Source organism: Colius striatus, chromosome 4 (assembly GCF_028858725.1).
Source record: "Colius striatus isolate bColStr4 chromosome 4, bColStr4.1.hap1, whole genome shotgun sequence".
Taxonomy (NCBI): Eukaryota; Metazoa; Chordata; class Aves; order Coliiformes; family Coliidae; genus Colius; species Colius striatus.
Window position 1 is genome coordinate 26,015,399 of NC_084762.1, and position 20,455 is coordinate 26,035,853.

A 20,455-nucleotide genomic window follows, 5' to 3' on the forward strand; every position below is an offset into this window, starting at 1 on the left:
TTTGTGTTCCAGCTTCATCCCATTACCCCTTGTCCTGTTACTATCTATTATAGAAAAAAAGGATATCCCAACCTCCTGACACCCACCCTTTAGGTATTTATAAATGTTAATAAGATCACCCCTCAATCTCCTCTTCTCCAGAGTAAACAGCCCCGGTTCCTGCAGCCTTTCCTCATATGAAAGATGTTCCATACCCCTGATCATCTTGGTGGCCCTAAAGAAATATGGAACACTTCACAAATTTGCATGTCATCCTTGTGCAGGGGCCATGCTAATCTTCTCTGCATCGTTACAATTTTAGTATATGTGCACTCACTTATACTGGATACCTCACTTACGAGTGCATGCACTGTGTAGGACTTCCCAGTTGCTGGGACAGGTTCTCCAAATCCTCACTGTAAGAGGGGTTTCCCAGCAACAGCAGATCTAGATGATGATAATTAAGGTGATTGGTGATATATTATTCTTAATTACTATCATTAACTTTATGCAGTAATAGTTAGGTGCGTTACTTATTCTCTCTATTGCTTTGCTAAATTTGCTGCATTATTTTGCTGGTTATCTTAGTGCTTTAGACATATGTGACAATCATCCTGCTTCCTTTTGACTTGATACCTGTGTATTTTGTGCTGACCCTGTCTATTAGGATAGAAGGACAAAGCTTCTTGCCACTTTTGTGGTCTCCTGCTTACCTGCTCCAAGAAAAATCTCTCACATTTTTTGGGAGATCCAAAACTCGAGTCTTCTGGCAGAAGTCCAGGAAATAGCTCTTGCCTTTCTCAAACATCTATCAGAAGATCATTTGGAGACACATGAAAGACATAAATACCTCTGGGGACATCCAGCATGGAGTCACCAACAAGTGCTAGGACTAACATGAGACTCATTTTGAAGAAGTGACTGTCTTAGCAGGACAAGGAGACAGTGGTGACTGACATTTACTCTGACTTTAGCAAGGGCTGTGACACAGTCTGGACAAGCTTTCCAAGGACATGATCATGGCCTCAAGCCTACTAGTGTTCAGGAAATGCTTGAAAAATCATCATATATATGATTTAACTTCTTAGATGCCCTGTGTGGAGTCAGGAGGTGGGCTCAATGATCCTTGTAAGTCCTTTGGACTTAGAATGTTCTATGATCTCCTTGCATTTTTGTCCCTCTTTTTCCTGTTCTTTTGATGACATTAAACATCAATTCAGGAACCCCGAGGAAGACTAAAATAATGAACAGATCTATCTGAGCTATAACAAAAAACAAAAAGATTATAAGTAATTCACCTTGAAAGTAGAAGCCATCATTATTTCTTTTAATGGCTATTTAAAAAGAAGAAAAAAAATGCTGTTGAAGTAATATTTTCACCTTTATACGTTGTCCTAAAGAAAGTGGCATGGTTGAAAAATCATCAGAAATTCTATTTTCCACTTCCATTGTGAAATTAAGAGAGCTTTTGCATTTCGAACTCTACTCACACATGGTAGCAGCAGTCCCCTGGATTGTTCTGAGTCTTAAATGTGTGCTTTGGAGAAAGTAGAAGAAAGAATATCCTTCAATAGATCCCACGCTAATGACATACTAAACTTTTAAAGAAGTTTTCTTTCTATATTTATTGAAGCCAGGCAGTTAATTTTGTAGTCATAGGTCCCAACATATTCACAGTTTCCTACAGGAGATTTGGATATTACTCTGCTTGGACAATTGTGGCTGTAATTATCTATTATCCCAGCAGCCTGAGCCTTTTTTGTGAGCACATAGTATTAGTTGGTGGCAGTGCCATTGGCAAAGAGCAATCTCTGGGCCTAGATTTTCTTCATATATGCTGGTATGTGAAGCAATAATAGCTCTTCAGATCTCAAAAAGTCTACCCCAGAGTGAGACGCTAGTAATGAGGGAAAAATCAGTCTCTCCAGTTTGAAATTGTCTTACTAGAAAAATTAGTTGGTGTTTAAAACTGTTTTTTGGAGGTTTTTTTATTACTTCATTTCATTTTGTTTGCCTCATATCTGAAAACTGTGGGTCTGCTGAGGGTGAACAGAGCTAAATATAGTCATAGTCTTAACAAGAATCTTTCAAAGCAAATGCAAGGCACATCATTTAGGAAGCCATGTCTTTATTCTTACACTATATGACTGTGCCCTTGTGACTAAGCAGGCTGTTCCTTCAGGGAAGTCCTAATAGGAGGTAGGGGGGAAGAGAAACTCTCTCTGCCATGACCACATCCTTATGGTCAGAGTGGTTACCAAAATTCATTAAAATATCAGTTTAATTGGCAATGCTACTTTACATTTAAAAAAAAGTCAGGTATTGCTATGTGAATAAATGTGTGGCGTTAGTCAAACAAAAAATATCTGCATATCTTTGCATGAATCAGTAGTGTACTGTTGCATCATAAAACATAATTTAACACAGGGAGTACCCAGGTAACTACAGACCAGTCAGTCTCACCTCCATCCTTGGAAAGGTGATGGAACAACTTATCCTGGCCACTGTCTCCAGGTATTGAAAGGACAAGAGGGTCATTAGTAGCAGTCAATGTGGTTTTAACAGAGGGAAGTCACGTTTGACCAATCTGACGGTCTTTTATGAAGATGTAACCAGGTGGATAGATGGTGGTAGTGCAGTAGATGGGGTTTTTCTGGATTTCAGTAAAGCTTTTCATACCATCTCCCACAGCATCCTGGCAGCAAAACTGAGGTGTGGGCTGTATGATCAGGTAGTGAGGTGGATTGTTAACTGGAAAAAAGACAGAGAGTGGTGATCACGGTCTAGTTGAAGAGTGTCTTTTGTCTTTAAGAAGATATTTGTTAAGATCGATTGTTGAACAGTCAGAGGACAGATGCGAAGAGAAACCTTTTGCCTTCTTCAATCATTACAATGCATTATATTTACCCTTAATTATGAAAGAAAGAAAGAGCTTGTAAGGTGATAAAATCAGACAAGAGAACAAAGTGTTGTGCACCAAGCATAATCATATTTGATATCTTTACACTAGCAGTACACTAAAGATAGTTCCTTTCAGCTCTTCTTTAATACAAATTTACTAGGTGAGTGTAACTACAAATTAACATCTAACTTTGAAGTGACCAGTTGATAAAGACAAGATTCCCTAAATTCATTCATGCAGAAATACTTTAGTTTAGTGTAAAAAGATGCCAAGGAAAACAAAAAAAGCTATAAAAAGACAAAGCTTGAGGCAATAGCATTTTCTCATATACTCTGGGCAGAGTACAGGGAGCTTGGCCCCTTCGTATTAGGGTTTGTGGCAAGTATTTCTGTTTCAGTAATAAATAATACTGACAGTTGTGCCTTTCAGGGTGAAGTGTAAGGCAATCAAGCTAGAGTAGCATAAGAAATTATTATTTAAAATTTGAGATACCTTAAGTATCTTTTGTAAAGACAACAGATTTGTAGAGAAAACACATGCTAGCATAAACTTCAGTGGTAGAAGTTTCATTTAGAGCAGTTTACTTAAGAAGTTTACAGATACACTCTATCTTACTGGTATTCTAGACTGTTTATATGGTCAGCTATGACATCTTAAGAACAATTACCCATCTAATTGCTGAATCAAATCCTATTCTATCATATACACAAAGGGCATCAGAACTCATCTCCAGCTTTAGTATACTGATTTTGTATTACAGAAAATTAATACTGGCTACAAAACATACTGAGTTCATAAACTAGACAGAATAACACAGACTGGAAAATTCATATCTGCACTACATCAAGAGAGGGAGAATGATGTATCTATTAGTCACGGCCAAACTATGAGAAAGATTCACTTATTCAATTCAAGCAGTCAGATGAACAATGCAAATTGTTTCTGAAATATCACCAATCTTAAGGAAGAAATTGTTTTTCAAGACCTTGTGTCTCTGCTCAGAAGTGCTTCTATTTGGCACAGCAGCTTTCATCACAGAGTTGTGCAGAACTGTCCTGCTGTAAAGGACTTGTAGAGCAAAGAGACACTTTAGAAAAGGAAAAGGGGACCTAAAAAGCCTGTCTCCACTGGTAATCAAAGGGAATGCACTAAAGACTCTGAGTGAAATTACTCCAGACTCTAATACTAAACTCTAAACACTATACAGCATCAAACAAAACTATTCTTAGCATTGCTAAATTCTCTGATCAAATAAAGGACTGTATTTTAATTGTATGTTATTGTACTGGAAAACATTAACATCTGAATAATCATTTTTACTGACAGGGAATCTGAAGAAAAAAACAAAAAAAAACCCCAAAATAACAATTAAGACAAATTATAAGATGTAGAAATTTAATGTTTCACTGCAAACTGTTTCAGCTCTTAATGTTCATTAACATTACATTAGGAAAAAAAATAAGAGTCTTATTTCTTTCAACAGATACATGTCAAAATCATGCCTCCAGCTGGTGAACATCTGTCATAGTTGTGCAGGCTCATCTTAGGGGACACAAGTGCTCAGCATTTCATTTGGGGAATTATGTTTTACAATCCTTACTAATATTACTGATGACACTATGAATAGCTGCTGCAGGTCATGCAGTTAGAGAGTTTTAAGGGTCTCTAATTTCCAATTCTCTAACAGTTTATTTTTTTAACTAAACAGTTATGAAAAAGGACAATATCTCAGGGTGTCTATATAAAAAACAATCAGATAACAAGTCTAATAAATACACTTCTAGGTCACAACAATGGTAAAACGATCTTCCTTTATGTACCACAATTTCTTATATGAAAAAAACAAAACTGATACTTAGTTGAAACATTGCTAGACTAAGGGTAAGATGAAGTTTTGTCCAAATTTTAAAAAGAATGATTGATATATGAGTTGAGAGAAGCCCTGACAGACCTAAATATTCATAAGTGCTTGGGGTTTTGTGCAAGGAGGAACTGAAGGGACTGCTTAATTTACAGACTAATAAAAAGAGGTATAAAAAAAAATAATGAAAGGAACATCCAAGATCATTCAAAAGCTAGAGTTAGATGGTGGTCATAGAAATTGTCCAAGAATTTTAACTCAAAGTCATGATTTATTGATACTGTGTGTATGCATGCTTGTGGAAAACTGTCCAGACTAATCATGCCTCTAACATAAACATGACACCTCAAGTATTATCCTGAACCAAAGGTGAGAGGGAAAACCTTGGAGGTGAGTAGAAAAGAAAAAGAAAATGCTTCAGTTGGCTTGGGAGTTCTGCTTGTTTCATTAAAAACAGAACAAAAGATAAGTTTGCTTGGTAACAATAACAACCTCAACATAAAACCCTGTAAAAAAAGTACAAACAAATTTCTGCTGTAATACGAACAGTTGTATTCAGAATTCTGGATGTCTCCATCAAAAAAAACCCCAACCCATAATGCTAGTTAAGAAGTTTAAAAGAGGCAGAGATGATCCATTTAATGCATCAAAGTCAGCTACTTTCAATCTGAAATCAAGAATCACTAGCTTCCCCAGATGCCTAAGGAAAAGGTGATCCTTTTTTGTTTGTTTGTTTGTTTTCTGTTTGCTTCATTGTTTTTCCCAGCAGTACTTTTTCTCATTAGTAAATGTTTTCCTTAGGAAATCTTTTATGAACTTGGTACTACTGCTGTTCACTATGCAGTCTGGAAAGCAAAAGCACAGGTTATATGTAAACTGCTCTGTGTTTCCACCTTTAGACATTCATTTTTTCTGAATAATATAGAGCAAGTGCACTGGCCAGAAATACAGTTGTTCCCAGTAAGGCTCTTACTACTATTTTCCTGAAGACTTAAATCAAATTCTGCATCCTCAGAGGTACAGATTTACCAGATAGTATTTTAATTAAGCCTGGTAAGTAGTTTTCACACAGTAAGCATGAATAGTTCTGTTATGTATCAATTTTTATATAGTATTCCAAATCTTTCTTATACTAATGGAATTCTCTATTAGAGCTATACCACCATTAGAGTTTTATAACTTGAATAAAGTCAGAATCTGAGGCTGTGTTAATATTTCTGAGTTTCTCTTCTAATACACAGTACAACTTAACTACGCTTGTAGGATATCCACTGGCATAATAATTCGATGGAATACTGACATGGACCTTGACTGAGTCTCTGACTTGCACAAGGTGAGTGATGTGTAATCAACATCCCCTCAGAGGCCTCCAATAAAAGTACTCATTAATTTTTGATAATGCCTCTGAAGCGATGTTTGAACTCCTTTAAGATATAGGTAAACAACATCTGGAAATCAGCATTTATTTTATAATTTAAAATATATCCATACAAATTTATAGCATATCTGACCCAAACCTCATTGAAATCAATGGGAATCATTCTATCTACTTCAATAGCACTCCAACACAGTTTTTTCTATACTTCAACTGACATTAATACAACATGAAATAAAGATGTGAATAGGAGACATCTAAAAACATCTTTTTAAGGAATACTCTCACTTCTTGTGGTCTCATTTTTGCCAAAACAGGACAAAAATAGCCCTATGGTTTTACTTTTTGTGAATTCAAGAAAAAATAATCTGTAACAATGGCATGAAATTCCCCTTGATACAAAGTGATTGCATTTTTAATATAGTTCTTTTTTTTTTCCTGGAAAGTAAGTGCATGGAAGAATGATTCTGTAGAGCTTCAGCCATGCAGAATTTCAGCACCTAGCCTGGTATACAAAACTGATCATCAAAAACGTCTCTGTTAAGGGAAAGCAGAGACATGTATCTACACAGGGAGATTTGTCATACTGTACACCCAGCATCAGAACAGTATTCAATACATCTAAGCTTAATTTAAAGATTTGAAGTAAATGTATGCAATTAATCCACCTAAACTGTGTCTCCCTTAAAAACAAAAAAGAGAATCAGCCTTGTTTAAGGAATGGATCATCTGGCCTGTTTTAGAAGGATGCTTCAAGCTAAGGCAAATCATAGCCTGGGTTCTGTTGACTAGATGGTCATTGACCACAGAAAGAATGCAGGATGTATAGGTCCAACAGAGACAGGAATATTTAGCCACACATATACATATATATATATATGCTTTTATACATAAACATGGAAAGATCTGGAATTCCATAACTGATTCACGTTAATAAATCAGCTCATAATAAACAACAATCAGTCCTAGGTTGCTTTAACACATGTAATCTTGAAAATGAATATGCATATTGTTTGATACCAGGGGAGTCAACTGCATTATTTTTTCAATCTAATAGTTCTGTTGGGTTTATGTTAAAAATGAGTAGTGACAACAAAGATTTCAGCACAGATTCAACTCATTGTGCAAACAAAGACAATAGTCTATTATGGGATCTTTCCACAGACTACTACTAATTTATCCAAAATTACTGAAAAATATTGCCTTACATCAACTTCAGGACTGTATGACTTCTAACTTATTAATTAACAATTTAACCAGAAGAGAAAGAAAGTGTAATTGGATATAAACATTTCACCATTTGAACCTGACAATTTTGTACTTTCAAGATCTAGTCAACACATAAGATTAATTACCTGAAAGTCCATATAAAGTCTTTGATAACATACTTTTCACAGCTTTCTAGAAGGCCTTTTGCTCAGAATAGTTTCTGAATTATTTGATTAAACTAAGAAGAGACTAATCATCAATTTATAAGAGCAGTGGAAAAATCTAATGAATGATTATGACTTACTAGCAGTAGCTATATCTAGTGACTTGGGAGCCCAGTACTTTCTCATCCCCTAAAATAACGATATTGGACCAGCATTTTAATTCTTCCTGCATAATATTTTATAAAATATTGAGGTTTGGTTTTATAGGGTTTTTTTTACCCTCCAGAGATTTCTTTACACTTTTAGTATTTCAGTTAGTATAATACCCAGTTTCACTTGGAGGTTTTAATATTTCATAAGTTACCATAGTTTTCTTTGTTTACAACTTTCCATTGTTGTATGATGTAGCTCATTCAGTTTCAAAATGGTCTATTATTCTGATATTTTACAGTTCAATAGAAATTTTTTTCCTAAATCATAAGAAAAGATTTCAAAATGATTGGATTGATGGATGATTTCAACATTATTGGCTTGGATGAGTGGACAGTGAGGTGGATAGAGAGCTAGCTGAATGATAGAGCCCAGAGGGTGGTGATTAATGGCACAGAACGGAGTTGCAGACCTGTGGCCAGTGGAGTTCCACAGGGATCAATTCTGGGGTCAGTCTTGTTCAAAATCTTCATCGACAACCTGGATGAGGGGATAGAGTGTATTCTCAGCAAGTTCCCTGATGACACCAAACTGGGAGGACTGTCTGTTTCCCCAGAAGGTTGTGCTGTCATTCAGCGGGATCTCGACCCGCTTGAGAGTTGGGCAGAGAGGAACCTCATGAGGTTCAACAAGGTCAAGTGCACAGTCCTGCATCTAGGAAGGAACAACCCCATGCACCAGTACAGGCTGGGGGTCGAACTGCTGAAGAGCAACTCTGCAGAGAGAGACCTGTGAGTCCTGATTGATATTAAACTGAATATGAGCCAGCAATGTGCCCTCATGGCCAAGAAGGCCAATGGCATCCTGGGATGCATCAAGAAGAGTGTGGTCAGCAGGTCGGAAGAGGTTCTTCTCCTTCTCTACTCTGTCCTGGTGAGGCCTCATCTGGAGTCCTGTGTCCAGTTCTGGGCTCCTCAGCTCAAGAGGGACAGGGAAGTGCTGGAGAGAGTCCAGCACAGGGCCACCAAGATGACCAAGGGTATGGAACATCTTTCATATGAGGAAAGGCTTTGGGAACTGGGGCTGTTTAGTCTGGAGAAGAGGAGATTGAGGGGTGATCTTATTAACATTTATAAATATCTAAAGGGTGGGTGTCAGGAGGTTGGGACATCCCTCTTTTCTATAGTAGATAGCAACAGGACAAGGGATAATGGGATGAAGCTGGAACACAAAAAGTTCCACTTAAACGTAAGAAAAAACTATTTCACCGTGAGAGTGATGGAGCAGTGGAACAGGCTGTCCAAGGGAGCTTGTGGAGTCTCCTTCCTTGGAGGTCGTCAAGACCCGCCTGGACATGTTCCTATGTGACCTGATCTAGGTGGACCTGCTTCTGCAGGGGGTTGGGCTAGATGTTCTCTAAAGGTCCCTTCCGACCCTACCATTCTATGATTCTATGTGTGAGACTCCATCATTTCCTTGCACATATGAGTTCAAAAAAATCTGAAATTAGAGTTACAGATGTTTGCTGTAATTTTTACATAAATAATGAGAAGATACCAAAGCTAAATAAATGGGTTTTTACTTACTAATTACAATGGTGACATTTTCAAAATCACTTCAAACTGACAGCAGAGCAGTTACAAACCCACTTATAAAGTAAGATAACAATGACTAAGCTTCCAAGTCTCAGACACAGCACAGGATATTTACATATGCAGACTGATCTGCCTTTACAACACCTTGTACAGAATGACAGGCATGATACTGGCCTATGTTTTCACTGCTGGCATCTTCAAAATGCCAAAGAGCTCCAATCTCACTATTTCACTTTTGATTTTGACAGACAAAAAGCATCTAGTTGGAGAATGTGTAAGCAGACATAGCTGGAACAGAAGCTGAAAAATTCTTAATATTGGCCCAGATTTCTCTGCCCAATAAACTGGTCAGTTTCTTCCACTGATCATTCTTACATGCTTGTATTCTCTACTGACAACAAAGTATACTTGCCCCAGCTCTCTACCCCGCCCTGTCTTTTGCTCAAGTAGACGTAGTTTTCTCTTAAAGCCTGACAAGGGAAATGTGTCTTCTTTTCCTGACCCAGTGGCTTCCCTATAGCCTTTTCCATTTTGAAGCACACCTTGAACAACATTATGCCTCAAATGCTTATGACTAGGCCTTCACCAGGTCTCTCAGATGTCCCTATAACATCTAGCTATACACTGCCTGAAAACTTCAGTGTAGTTCAGTGCCGCCCTTCTGTCTCTGCTAACTTATCCTAACAAGCAATAGCTATCCATTCCCAAAACATAATGTGTTCAAAACATAATCTGTTCCAAACATAATTGTGGTCTATCACAATATTGAGATAAGTTGTACACTCCCAAAAACCTTATTTGAAAAGTTGCAAAGATTAAAGTTTTAATCTATGTAACGTAAGTAATGCCAATTCCCAATGCTTGACTCAAGAGATCTCCTGCACAGACTCAATCTCTTGTAAATCCTTTCCCTAGTATTAGCAAGGAGAATGATGCCATATCCTATGCTGTTGAAGCAAGATTTTCTCTCTCAAAAGCTGTGTATATACAGTCTAAAAAAAGATGGGGGGGGCAGGGATTCAGTCAATTACAATTAATAGAATTAGACTAACAGCACATGATGAGATTCTTAAATCTGAGGAAGATGAGATGTAGTCCAATCAGTATGTAACACTTGACTCAGAAATGTGACACTTGACTCAGAGAAAGTTGACACTTATTGCTAATTTGAGTAAGTTTAAGACAGAACTAGTAAAACCAGACTATTTATTATTTAACTAGCTTATCTAGATCTCAATTTTTCTAAACCATTTCCATATATTTTCATAGTCAGTGTATAAAATAATTCCTATTGGAAGAATATATAGTCTATATAAGAAAACAACAAACATAACATTTGCCAGCTTTTTATAAGTGCAATCAGAACTCTCAACTCTTATTTTTTTTTTGGTCATCGTGACTGCAGTTCAGTCCCTACACAAAGAAAACAATTTAATTTAATTCTTGAAGTAGAGATTGGGTATAGACTTTGCAGCTGTAAAGAGAAGAGCGGGAATAGTGTGACTTTACCAAAACTGTGCTGGATAACACTCATGCAAAATAGGGCAATTTGATTGACTACAGACTGTATCCAAACTTACTTTGGTCTATATAGTTTCACAGTGCTCCCATTTCTAAAGCAGCTAAAGTTAGCACTCAGTTAAAATCAGAAATCTGAATTAACTCTATAACTTATTTATATTTTGTTACCAGTAAAACGGCAGAATTTCAACTCTTTCCTTTACAACAGAATAAACCACAGATGTTTGTGTCTGATTTTTTTATCACCAGCCTAAATCTTTTGTCTTCTATAAATTTAGGATTAAAGGTTTTTAGGGTTTTTTTTCTGATTTTTAAAAACAGTGTTTTGGTTATAAATAAATGTATATTCCTTCTAAGATTTTAGCAAACCCTAACCTTCAGAAGAGTTACATTTCCTTCAAAAACGCTACATATGAGAAAAATTTTTTGTATATGTTAGGTAATTAAAATCTTCTCAGGTTTGTTCGTTTCTTGAAGGGGTCGTAGGGTGGAAAGAGGTCAGATTTCTCTTTTTTTAAGCCTTTTTCCTTTTGGAGTGAGGTAACACAATTCTATCTAAATTTCCTCTTGTCAGGTGTGAAGCCTTCTACATTAGAGAAGATTCCATCATCACTGAAAGCAGGGCTACCATGCTGTTTACTGAATTTTGGCACATTGCTGTTTCCTTCACAAGACAGCCTTGCAAATAGTACACCCATCCCAGAGACTGTCATTTCATTTCAGAAGCAAGTTAAAACAGGAAAATCAATAGACAGCTCTTCTACCTTAAGTGCTGTCTTTGGTATGAAAAGGATAACAGGTTACAAATTAAAGTGTTGTAGCCTCCTTGGCTAGTAACACTAGTAATTTTCAAATAGACCATGTGCATGCATGTGTATGTATGAGACTGACAGCAGGGAGACAAACATGGAGAGAAAGTGGAAGCTTCCTGATAAAAAAGTCTGGTCTTATGCCTCAAGTAGGTAAGCAGTGAGGAAAAATTCAATCTACTTTACCAAATACCAATTATTTTATATTACTGTTTTTCTAAGTTGTGGTAATAGCCTGGCATTAGCAGGGTCAGCCGTCGTTTCCAGTACTGACAATCCCACAAAATCTGAACAGATTTTTTTCCCAATTGCTCAGTGTCTGTATGGATAAGTAGAGCAGTTGGCAGCTGTACGTAAGCCAGTATACGACCTCCAAGTAAATTTCTTAGCCTTTCATCCCCAAATTATCTTACTCAGCAAAACAACCTCTCTCATTCCCTGGAACATGAAAGTTTAAGTCCTATCAGTTGAGATGAAGAAGGAAGCAATTCTCTCTCACAGCTGTTTTCATGGGTAGGATTCCTCATTAATCCTATCAGGTTATCAGTACACAAGCAAAGCTTATATTTTTCATCTCTTAATATAGACAGTTCATAACGTACCAGCACCCCACCTCTCAATCCTCTCAAAGTGTGAGAAAAAGGATAGAAATAACAAATTTAAGACTAGTAGTTTAGCAATACAAGAAAATCTGCTTATGCTAGTATACTTTACTTTGACTAATGTAATTTCACACTATTGCTACAGGCTTTGAGGAATTTCTCTCCAACCTACCATTTGCTAAAAACCTGAAACCTAGATAAATTAGTTTTTTTTCCAAGGAAGTGAAATTTCAGACCTGACATTGGAGTAAAAAGTAACAATACATTTAATAGTCAAAATCCTAAAAAACCAAGAGCTTGTCTACTTTGACTAAACATTGAAAGATCTTGTTAGCCCAGAAAATCTTCCCTACAATTTCCACCTCCAGATTATCCTCTCCCTCCCCACTTTCTCCTAGTCCTTCTACCATGACTACAAACTGGAGTGCTATAATATATAACATTTTTTCTGATAGATGCCCTCTGAGAAATTGTTGCATGATTATTGTCTGCAATTTTTCTTTTTACTGATTTGAACCCAGGAAATGTAGGAAATCCAAATTTGGCCTCTTTTCCCTTTTTGTTCTATTCTGTTTCATGTAGGTAGTAGAATAAACTTTCCTTACTTTCCTCTCTAAGTAGTGAAGTCTGTAATTGGCAGTGAGCTTGGTTATCTTTTTTTTTCCTCCCATTTCGCTGGGGCCTCTGCCATCCTAACGAAGGTAGGGGTGGATGGGGACAGTGAGCAAGAGACTGTCACAGTGCTTCATTGCTGGCTGGGCAAAACCACAACAGTGATTCAATTTTAAATAGAGTAAAATAAGACCTAAGTGCAGCTTGAGGTCAAATGACAACTTTAAAGCATTTATTAGTGTTTTCTGTCACTGCTAAGCTGACATTGCAAAAATGTACTGAAGGAATGTAATAAAACTGACTTCTCAAAGATTAGGATTTTTATCTATTTTTGACTATCCAATTCCATAACTTCAGGAGGAATCATCTACCCTATGACAAATATCAGAGACTCTCATTTCTACAGTGCCCATTCCATGGTGATACCAGTAATGAAAGAGATACAGGATCCAGCATTTAAAGTGTGGAATAAATTAAGCAGGTTTCTGGCACAATACAAAAACAACAGCAACAAAATCAACACAGACTATATTTGTCAGCTTTTTAAATATGAAAAAGTCTCCTGAATTAACCAGGAAACAGCTTCCTGGTTCAGTTGCTATGTAATGTGGAATGGAGTGCTACTTGAAGAATTTCCAACTAGTTCCTTATGGAGCTAAGTGTAGTGAATTGCATGCCTGAATCACAGCAAGTCTATACCTGATGTAATTAGCAGTGTACTTCATAAGTGCAGCCCTCAAGTTAATGTGGCTGTACAAACTGTATAGAAATCTATGACTCAATAAGCATCTCTTCCCAGTGCAGTGATGCTCTACAGAGAGATATACTTGATGGCTCAGCATCAGCTCAAGGACTTACAGTGTGGCATGAGACAACTGTGCTGTGTAGATATATTAGCATACATGTCCTAGACAAAAAAGAAACGTTTCCAGAATTAAAAACATAAATCATCAATTCCATTTGTTTAAAAAAATTATAATCAACAAGAGCAAAAAGCTTCAAGAGAAAATAAAGTACACAATGTAAACAGAAAACAGACTGCAGTCTTCTAGGCTTTGTTTTCATTTTGAGTGGTTTCACAATGATGCAATTTTAGTGACTTACCACATTATAAAGAGAAAAAAGAAGCTCTTGAGCATATAGATTGTACTGAACAAAACTCTTATAATTGAATAATGCTGAACTTTGGGGAGTTTAATTCCATAGTTACCTCCTGGTAACCCCTTTGGGGCTTTAACATATTGGCTAGATTCAATTTCTACCTAAGATTCCTCATAATTGTATTTTTTTTAGGAAAATACACAGAGAATTACAGTTGACAAGTGAGAAAAGGAATGCCACTTCGGGACATTTCTCAAAAGAACAATGCAGTGTCTGTGTAAATGAGAAGGCAGTTGAAGGTGAGATCTGTAGAGGTAAACAAAAGAAACGTGTGCTCGAAGATGAAACAGCAAAGATATCTTGCTGGAAAAATTCATAAGTTATCTTTCATTTTCTCCAGGATAGTGAGGGAAACATGATAGGAAGAGAAAGATATTTTTTCCTATAGTAAATTATAAAAACATACTGGCACTAAGGTTGGGTGAAAAGAAATCTTTGAAGAAAGAGTAAAGAAGTAAAGAACATTTTGAGGTCAAACAGTATTCCTCAAATTTTACAAAGAGGCTAAATTACTCATGTAGACAGGCATTAACTGTAGGTACAGCAAGTACTGACCAGTGACCAATAGTACACTGATTTTCCTCTCTTTTAGTATGTGCAACAGGTGGTATATGTTACAAAATAGATCAGCTTTAAGTAATAAAGCAGTTGCAAGTTCATAACAAAATATACATTTTAAAAAAGCTGTACCTTCCCAAGATCAAGAAGAGAACTAACTGCGAATCACAGCAAAATCATTTTCTTACTTAGCTTTGTAACTCCCTTGTGGTAAAAGAATACAATAGGCAATACCTCCTTTCACAGACAGACAAGGGAGGAACAAAGCTGTCCGACTTCAAACTAGGACTTTGGAGGAGTTTCAGCAAAGCAGCTAATAGTGAAACTCTTAAAAAGCCTTCCATATGCATGCAAAATCTCATGGCATCTAGTGTCTGAACTGAGAAAGAAGGGTCACAGCAGTGGGAGTCTGTTGTGGTTTATGACCACCTAGGAACAAAGAACCACAATCAACCACTCACCACTTATGGTCCTGGGCAAAACAGACAAGAATACTCAACCTGGGAAAGAAAATTAAACTTAATTTGATCCACCACCAACTGAAAACATACCAAACAGAAATATCCAACTGAAAGCAATAAAGAGTAGGAAGATGATGAAAAGTACAACTAGCCCTTTAAGATCCTCTTCCCCCCATCCCCTCCATCTTCCTGGGCTCAGGCATCTGATTCTGGTATCTTTACTTTTCCGACCCCTGAGGGGTGCAGGAGAGCAAGGGAATGGGGGTTTCAGTCAGTGTTTTCCCAATGGCTCCTGCTACTTGTCTTGCCTTAGGACAGATGGACTCCTCTTTGGTGCTCCCTGCTCCAGTGTGAGGTCCCTCACAGGCTGGGCAGCCCTGCACAGGCCACTCCGATGTGCCTGAGGGCTGCAGCTCCTCTCCACTTCTTTCTGGGTCAGAATCTTCAATACTCGCCCCTACTGGCACAGGGTCTTCCCAGAGATGCTGGCAATTGTCAGAACCTCCATGGGTTGCAGGGACACAGGTGCTCTCTCACCGCAGGCTGCAGAGGGGTCTCTGGTCTGGCACTCCTGCCTTCCTCCTTCTGTGACCGCAAGGTCCTCATGGTCACTTCCATCTTGTCCTAGTCTTCCACCTCCTCCAACACACCACAAATCTCTGTTCTTAGTGATGGCCGAGGTGCCATACTGGACTGGCCAGGCCAGAGGTTGGTCCAAACTCAGAGTTGAGGGAAGTTTCGGGAACTGTTTACAGGGTCAGAACTGCCCCCTATCCTTCTTACCAAGCACAAGTGGCCCCACACAAACCCATCACAGTCTGAGAACCAAGAGGACTCACAACTTGTATCTGTCTGGATGTATCTGAAGAGCTCAGATCCACAGTGTGTCTTGTGCCTGCTCCACTAATCTCTACAGTAAAAGTGCTGGACAAAGGACTCTCAGTGGAGTAAGTACTCTCTTCAAGAAAGTGTTCTAAACTATGCACCAGATGCAATACAAAATATGCTTGGGTTTATGTTTTGTTTTTTTTTTTTTTCCCAGCCTTACACCACGCTTAGCTGGAGAAGTAAAGTATCTGGAGAAGAGTAAAGAGTAGGCTTGCAAAACAAAGGATTAATGAAACATTCAGAAGCCTGCATGGAAAAGGCTAAAAGCTACGCAGAAAGCCAGATAGTTTGAGAAAAAGAAAGCCACTACTTGAAGACAGAAAAATAAAATATGGCTCCACTCTCCATAGGCTTGGAGTGGGCTGTATGGGAAGGGTACTTAAAATGAGATGTAGTGTCTAGCTTTATTACTAGAAGTCAGATAAGCTTCATTAGTAATGTATTCAGGCAGTGTTAATTAGCTGTTCTAGGTATCCCAGCTCCACTATTTTTTTCTATATGGAACATCACCCACAGTGATTTGTTTATATGGGGAATATGTAACCACTCAGGTGAATAAACCAAGTCTTGCAGATCCTAGATCAGCATGATAAGCACTGGCAGATTATCTAGAACTGAAGCCCAATTCTCTTCACACCAGTACACATGCCTTTTTTCATTTCTACACTACCAAATGGGGCAAATACTACCACTGCCCTGTTTCTGTCAGTTAAAAGCAGATCTCTAAGACACAAAATTTAACTACAGCACAGAAAGCCATTTCAAAGTTCAATACATCTTGAATTTATACTATAGCAACTCTATGTAATCACAAAACTATAAAAATTCATGCTCTCAGCATCATCGGATACTTACAGTAATATTCATCACCCACCATCTGACTTCCGTTCCTTCTCACTATGCAACTCTGTTACAGCCTGTCATCTGCCTTGCTCTTCACCTTTATATGTAGATCATTCTCATCTAAGCTATTAAATAAAATTATTTTCTCAGCAGTACTCTGACATGCCAGAATGCCAAGCACATTTCTGTGATAAGGACAGGGACACCATGACTATGTTGACATGGGCCCAAACCAGAACCTACTGCTAGAGCCTGAACTTTTTGTTGAAGTTTGAATTGTTCAAGACCCAAGCCCAAGAATTTGTTTCCCTTAGTTAGCAGAAAGCAGAAGCTCCATTCTTTCACTGCCAGAAGCATACCAGCACAGTGAGATGAATTAGCATTTAGCTGTTTTGTTTGTCCAAACAAGTATTTTGGCTGTAGAAGATACTGTCAGAATGTTACGTTAGATTCTGTTTTCAGTGTTGTTGCCAAGTGCCCACCAATAATTTCTTTTAAATTTCACATAGTCTCCAGACACCTGTGACCCTGATCCCACCTATCACTGCCTGTAAACCTTTCTTTCCTTACACTTCAGTAGGCAATGGGGCAACAGAAATGTCACAGTATATTCAGGCCTGGTAACTTTCACATCACATTATCTTTTCTTCACCCATATTCCTTAGCAAATTCACCACACTAACCATTTGTCCTTCAGGTAGACATTTCCCAAGACCAATTACTGTCTGGCATTGTGTTATACCACAAATGTGCAGTAAGTCCAGCACACAGAATGGTAACTGAAGAGCTGTCTTTTGTCACATTATGTTCAGATACAGAGCTTGTCCCATGTGGATTTCAAGACTCGCATGCACTCTATAGATTTAACATGCACTCTATAGATTTAACATCTGGCATTTTCTTGGTAGTGGAAGCAGTGCCTCCAAGGCCTGGTTCTTATCAGGATCTCCAGACACACAGATTCTTCTATTCCTTCTGAATTTCTCCTTTAAAGTACAGAGAAGTATGGTGGCAGCATAGTTGTCTCATTTCTGCTCCCTGGCCTAACACATGTTCATACACACTGTCACAATGTAACTCAGATTTTCCTTCTTACTCCTAAGGTCCTGTTTACTTTTGTGTATGCCTTCAATTCTTCATTTAATTGTGATTTTAATCTAATAAATGACTCCTTCTTCAGCAACTGTAAGAGCATGAACTTGACACAGACAAAATCTCTCATAAGACTCTTTTCTGCAACAAAATAAGATACAATTTGACAGAAACTTGCCTGCACCAGTCTGTACAAATGTAGTTAGTATCTCTGATGTCCCAGCCTCACAACTTTCATGGCTGGGGTATTTTTGGTTTTTTTCTAGGCAGTTTTTTGGAGAGGGTGAGCTTGGCAGAGAGCTTCATTCTAAAGTTTTTTAAAGTAACATGTAGCCCCTTGATTCAGAATACTTTAAGACTATATTTACATGTGTTTATTCTTAAACATGCAAAACATAGCAACAACCATTTTTATATCATTAAAATAATGTTTATGTTTGACTGAAGTTATTTTGTTTTTTATAGTTCTGTGCTGTCAACTAAGCAAAAAAAATCACTTTGTATTACTGTAAGTTTAATACTCTCTCTAAAATGAGATATTCTATTCTAGTCGTGCTCAGTCCATCTTCTCCCAAACTTGGATAAACAGAAAAATATTCACATTTCCTCAGTGTTTCACATTTTATACACAGAGAAATTCTTACAAGTTCATATACTGTATAGAATGTATATAAATAACATACAGTATTTCAGTCACGTACTATACAAAATCCTCTTCCTATTTAAATGTACATGTTAGCTTATAGGTGAGATTCAAGATAGTCTTACAAACATGGTAAGTCATCACTAATTCTGGACTGCCTCTTGTACTATACAAACTGAAATCTCAGGGACAACAGTTTCCTCATACTCAGCAAGATCAAACAAAATTATTAATCTTGTATATGCAAAAAAGTACAAAAAATATTATATGTGAAAGCCAGAATTAACTTTTTTTATGAGTGTATATGAATACACACAGACACACACAGACACACAGACACACACACTAGCTTTCCCAAGTAATATTTGATTGTACGAAGGACTTTCATATAATAAAAAATGGCTTTAATATGGTAAAAAATGTCTGAAATGAAACTTGAATTTTGGATATTTCGATAAGGGGTTTTTTGTGTCCCTCTATTGCATAGGTCATCTCCCCATCTTCTCACATGTGTATTTGTGCATGAACATGAACGATTTACAGTCAAAAGGAAAGTATATGCCTTTCAAATGTCAGTAGATTATCATTCTTTCAACACATCATATTGCTTTTGAGATTAACTTTTCTCTCTCCCTACCTCTTTTCACCCCCTCTCCCCATCTGTTTGAACTTCTTGGGATAGTGAAACCAGAATCCAACTTCATGGGTTTCAATTATTTATACTATTATTGCATTCAGAGCCATAGATATATCTTTGAGAGCTTTGTAAACATAATCCTTCTGCTAAATGCGATCTCAATTCTTTTTCCTATCTGGATTCTTCCCGTAGTGCTCTTGCCTCAGTTTTCTTTCATGTGCCCATTCTCCTTCTAACATGAAGGCCACAGCATCCTAGAAAGTATTTTCACACACCTAAAGTTGAAATTTACTGAGAATTCTACTGTTTTAACCCTCCATCCCATGCCCTCATGACCTTATTAAGCTATTTATCTATAAAACATTACAAAGACTCTTACCTTTTAACTTAAATGCTACAAAATAAGTAAACGTATTGTTTGTGCCCTTAGGGACTATATATATAATAATTTTGTCCTGCTCTTCAGATGATGGGACACTGGAAAGAGGGTAGTAGAAGAGTACTGATTTATTTTCTTGCTTTTCTTTCCTGTCCCTTTTCTCTGCTTGTCCATCCCTCCCTTCTTTCTGCTCTGTGTCTTCAATCACACTCTGACCCTGCAAAGATACTAATGATGAATCACAGATTGGTAAGGGCTGCCATTTTTGTTAGGGAGTAAGAAATGATATTTTATATATAGCTTCAAGCTGGTCAGATGAGCATCAGTTTTCTCAATACCCCATGAGGCAAACTCAAAATGGTCTGCTACAGAAGTCTGTAGTTTGCTTTTACATCTAACAAGGGCTGTAGGACAGCAAACAGGAATTAGTGTTTGTTTTGAAGCCTTTTCAATGTGGATAACTCATAACATTCAAGTGACAGTTTCTCTCTTAAAAGAAAATGAGCAACAACTGGGTCAACATCGTAAATTTCAATTAACTGGCAAATTTCTAACTAAAACCCATCACTGAAACAGTAGGAGATAACAGAATTTCAATATGTAGAAACCATGCAATACAGTAGTTTTGAGTTACTATAAATATTTTAGATGAAAATACTCTGTCAAACATCTTTAAATGTGCCAATAAATGTGAAATTAACCTCTGAAATACAACAAATAAAAATATGTTTTCTTGGGTACAAGGTGTACAGTGATACTAGCTTATTTATAAACTGGATATGCTACATAGACTTTGGAAACCATGAATCCTCTATCTGAGCACATCTATGTGCATGCACACATTTGTCATTGTCCCTATCATCATTTTGGAGCCTGTTAGTAAATTTCAATCAAATCAGATAAGCAGTTGAGGTCCCAAAGATATGAAGTTCCCTCAAGTCTGACAAAGAAAGGGAAGAAAACCACTAACATTTCTACTACTGAAGGAAAAGCTGAAGGTTATCCATCTGACAC

The 20,455-nt window shown here is 37.3% G+C and overlaps 1 non-coding gene across 1 annotated transcript; it reads right to left on the reverse strand.

The window, feature by feature from the left end:
- Positions 1-218: 218 nt before the first annotated feature.
- On the reverse strand, positions 219-322 carry LOC133625414 (U6 spliceosomal RNA). The gene has a single exon (XR_009818722.1). It is a non-coding gene; the product is annotated as a U6 spliceosomal RNA (small nuclear RNA).
- Positions 323-20,455: the final 20,133 nt, after the last annotated feature.